Source organism: Sardina pilchardus, chromosome 22 (genome assembly GCF_963854185.1).
Source record: "Sardina pilchardus chromosome 22, fSarPil1.1, whole genome shotgun sequence".
Classification (NCBI taxonomy): domain Eukaryota; kingdom Metazoa; phylum Chordata; class Actinopteri; order Clupeiformes; family Clupeidae; genus Sardina; species Sardina pilchardus.
The window spans coordinates 13899297-13904296 of NC_085015.1; the positions used below are offsets into that span (position 1 = coordinate 13899297).

General features: G+C 40.2%; 1 protein-coding gene across 1 annotated transcript in view; it reads right to left on the bottom strand.

Annotated features, from left to right (window-relative positions):
- Positions 1-5000, bottom strand: part of LOC134070597 (zinc finger protein 883-like) — a 55056-nt gene that overhangs the window by 44762 nt on the left and 5294 nt on the right. The window lies entirely within an intron of this gene.

The window sequence follows — 5000 nt, forward strand, 5'->3', positions numbered from 1 at the left end:
GGAAGTGTCTGGAGAAGAAGTTCTGCTTCTCTAAACTCCATGAGGTCACACGAAGAGTTGGGGCTTGACTAAATGACTAAATACACACAAGAGAAGTTCTTTTCTACATACACACACACACACACACTCTTTCTCGGGATCTGTGGCAATTAAAAACAACTCTGCACTTTACTCATTTTTCATGAAGATCCCCAAAGAGGGCCAAATTAAACTGAGTATCAGTCAGTGTAAATGTCAGTTGTCTTCCCATAAATTTGAAGCCCTTTTACCACGAGTGGTACCATAAATACCACTCATTTATCACTCATTGGTCCACCATATTTTAGCCCAAGGGCTTGTAATACTGTTATTTATTTATTTATTTATTTATTTTACAGGACAGCAACTGCATGAAAAATGTTTAGTGCAGTCTTAAATGGAATTGTGACAGGCCATTATGCACTGTTTACGTAGCACTGACCTCTCAATAGCCCTATGGTACTTTCAATCGCTTATCAGTTCCAATCGGTCTGTGTATACACAAATGAGTAGCGAGTCATATTTCCATCGTCTGGCCTGTGCAATAACAAGGTAATTTGTCGGCCAGAACCTGTGATCTCCACTCAACCCTGTGCAATTACGCAGCCACATTTTCCCAGAGTTGTGTCTCCATGTCCAGGAAGCAAATCATATTACCTTGCACAGCAAGAGACTTGAGTAGCATCTCTGTAATGCACAATGGCAGTGGTGCTCCTGAATATCAAATTAACCTTCAATTTCTCAGGACTGCAGAGGCATGGAGGTCTTTGTGCTTTTTTTTTTTTTTTGTATTGCGCTCAAACTGACAAGCCTGTGCTTTTTGCTGCTCTTCTGAGTTCTTCTCAAGTGCTTGTAAACAGCATTTATAGTTTAGACCTTTGGTTAATAGCAAATGCCAGTCAGCTTCAGTTATCAGTGTGACAGGGATGATCTGTGATGCTGAGGGTAACAGGGTCAGGGATGTCAGGAATGATTATGAAGTACAACTTGCTTCTCCTTCTCCTCATCTTACCATTGCCTTAGATGCTGGAGACAGTTTTGGAACTGAAAACTGTGCATAACTGGGTGAGTAGCCAATGAGTTACCAGATTATACCCTCCAGTATTGGAAATACATCCCACCCTCCTGCAATTCAGCCATTCAGCACAGTTGGTTTTGGATGTGTTGTTCGACATCAAAGAGTGTTGTAACTCTCTTTCTATGGCTCTGGATTGAGCCAGCTAATATTTGAGTGAACTTCACCATTATCCCATAGATTGAATGTTTGAAAATCAAAGTGGAAAGTCTGTCTAAGAATATGTTAGTAACCTGACTATGCTACATTTAGAAGGAATGTGAAGTGCATCAAGAAATCCTATATAATTCCTTCAGGATTCTTGCAAGGACAAAGGTGTCAAGTTTATATTACAGTAACTAAAATCTACTTAATGGGAAGGTTTTAAGACTCCAAGTGGGGCATAGCAAAGAATTTAATCAAGGTTTAAAAATCTATTAAACATAATAAATTAAACATAGGGCAGTGTGGATGAAGACAGTAAAAGAAAAAAAAGGAATATGATGGATAAAACGGCAGGTAGTTTATGAATCTCATGATGAGGTTTTCTGGCTAAAGAAATAGACCGTAAGACAGCTGTAGCTCAGCATGACTCCTACAACATGAGAGCTCATTTCGGAGGTGAGTAAGTGTCTCACATCACTGTATAAAAGATCTTAAATCATTATGATGTACTTTAGTTAAACTCTTGCTGTGCCTTTTAAAGACGATAACATCGTTTAACACATTTCTAGTGCGAGGCATTTTCTGCAGTTATTTATTAGAGAAGACAGGTCTAATTTTTGCTGCGATTTTACAAGGTCATGAAGTATGTCCCTCTGTTATCATTGAAACATTTTACACAGATTTGCTGGTCATTCATTATTAAAGTTAATTTAAGATGAACGTCAAAGAAATCAAGTCAGAAAATTGATAAGACAACCTTAAGAGTCCAGTTCGGCCTTTCTTGTCCACCCCTGCATGAAAATACTGGATACAAATGAGTGCAATGAATTTGCTGAATTAAAATGTGGACAGTGGAAACATGAATGAAATGTGTCCATATGTCCATATAGTTTTTTTCATTTGTCAATTAATGTCTTTCTGGCCTTTAGGATTCCATTGAAATACAGTAGCTGTTAGGTCTTATATGTCTAACTGGTCTTTTATTTAGCTGTGTAAAGCATCATTTTAACAGCTGTCCAGGGGTGCTAACCTGTTTGCATCTTAGTTGGTTGGCAATGGTTGGGAAATCACATTGCAACCAGCAATGTACAAGTAACTTAGTCAGCAACTATGGTTTTGGGAAACACACCCCAGAAGAGAAATCGGACGCCCCAGGCACCACTTAGCCAAATACTGTAGTCGATGCAGAATCACCTCATCAGCGTTAGACACAGAGGCCCTGGACTAGTAACAGTTCTCTTGACAGTAATACAAGCCAATAAACAGGAATGTGAGCGAATTCAGAAATCAAAAGTTTTGCAATACGAGTTTGATAAAATATTTTGTTGAAAAGAGAGAGAGAGAGAGAGAGAGAGAGAGAGAGAGAGAGAGAGAGAGAGAGAGAGAAAGAGAGAGAGAGCGAGAGAACAGTTCATGTAAAGAGGTTTCAGGCTGGAGGCCCATGGTGTTTCCTCTCACGCCCCACTCCCACATGTGTTGTCTAATCATGTAGCCGACCCTGTGTGGGTCAACAAGCCCTCCCAGGTGAGACGCGTCACGTGGTCCAACTCTCATAGACTGCACTGTTGAAAGTTTATTACGATCATAGCCAGTAATACAGTAACAAACCAGTTAATACACAGACACATGTTACGCTCTCTGGGATAGAAAGGTGCTCATGGATTTGAGCGCAAAGCGTTCGAAAACAAAGCAGCAAAGGACCCGACTAGCGCCGTGTGTCTGAGGCCACAAAAGAGGCACATCACATTTTTATCCACTCCGCCGCAATTTATACTCAACGTGATTCATCAAAGGGGCCATAAAGCCGGTGCTTAATAACTCGGAAACCTGTTTCGGCGGCGATTTAATTGAACAAAAGCAATTTCTCTGTCAAGTGTTTAAAAAAAAGCCACTTCAGTTCAGTGGGGCCTTGTTGGGTAAATTCCCAATTACCCAGATGGTTGTTCAACCCTCTGTGGAAAGAGAGTGCTGATATTAATAACATTGGGATTTATTTCACGCCTCCAGTATAGGGAGACCGCTGCTGCCCAAAGTGAAATCATTAAAATCAATCAGTGAATCCCTTCTCCGATGATGCTCACTTATCACACCATTGGCACGTGGCTATTGGCACGCTAATGGATTTTTTTAGGATCTATGTTCAAATAACATTGTGTTTAATGACAATGTACAAGAACACCCTTGCATGTAATGTTAATATCATATCATATCCATATGATTTACAGATTTGTTTCTGGTTTTTGTGCCTTGACAAACATTGACCTGTATACGTTTCATCATTATTACTTTCAATAATGGTTTTCCTTAATCATATTCCCTGATTTTCATGTCAGTCCAGGAAAGTTTTTTTTTGTTGATGTTGTAGACATGGCTGTATCGGACACACAAGGTTATGTATCGTGACAGCCCAAACACTGGGGTGGGAAAGGGTCTTAAGAAAAGCCCAGTTAAAGCAACACTAAAGCACTTTCCTCTGTCGCACACTCTCTATTTGTTTATCCAGCAAATAACAGACAAGGTAGAGTATGTTGCATGATTTTATGAAAGTATGATGTATTGCAACATCGAATCAAGACAAATTTGTAGTGTCTGATGTTTCATTTCATCGAACTACAGATACACTACCCCACCTCGTAAAGTTACATAGTGCGGTTATAGCCGATAGAGGGCCGCGAAGTGAAAGCAGAAGTGCCGTTCACCCTGTTACGAGTTGATAAACCGCTGAAATGATTTTGGAAACATTATTTTAAGGTACGAAAAACTCTTTATTGTTGCTTTAATACTGGCAGAGATGGAGGACATATCTGCATGGATAAACATCTAAACCACGCTGATCTTAAATGTATCTGTCTTCCGTCTCAACTCTGGCATATCTGAGCCTCCTGCTCCATTTACTAGATTACAAACCTGCATCTTTCAAACCGTAATGAGCCGCAGTGCTTCTTCCACTGAAATGCAGCTGTTCCCATGCAATTCATCAAAGACTAACACCTAGCGGGGTAATAGACTGGAAACATTTCCATAACAGTTTAACTGAGCAAAAGTAATTTCCTTGTCTGGGCAGAGGAGGCTTTGCTTGGAAAGGTCCTGGAAGGTGACTGCCAATTTATCTGCATTTCCATCAAAGTATCACTGGTTGTGCTAACATTTTTATTAATCACTGTTACTAACCACTATTCATTGTTCTCTGAGATTTGAGTCATAATCGTCATCAACACTTCATCTCCCATGATGCACTTGGTCACCCCTGTCATTATCAGTAACAGTGGGAGCAACAAACATGTCTTCATCAGTTCTGAGTGTTAAAATGTGAACACTGTATTGACACAAGCATGTCAATGGTAAAAGTATAAGTGCAAAAACACCCCCAAAAAAGTCCCTGTAGAATGAGGCAGTCAGGGTTTCCTAATGTGAAAAAGTGGAGTTGTTTGTCCATGTTTACTCACTGAACTTTACCGCCTTATAGGAGAGAAAGATAAATAAAGAGTGGAAATAAATGACGGTGTCTGCAGTGTATTGATCAACTTTTGGAGTGTGTAGAACCCTGTGTGTGTGTGTGAGAGAGAGAGTGTGTGTGTGTGTGTGTGTGTGTTAAGAGCAACCTCTTCAACCTGTATGTTTGAAGCCTTGCCTTGGGATCATGTTAGCTTTGTTCGCTTGATGTTTTCCAACACGATGGCCTCATAAAAAGATTGAAAAAAAACTCTCTCTCTCTCTCTGTCTCACTGAACAGCAGCCCTCCACAAGCTCTCTTCTCGTTCAC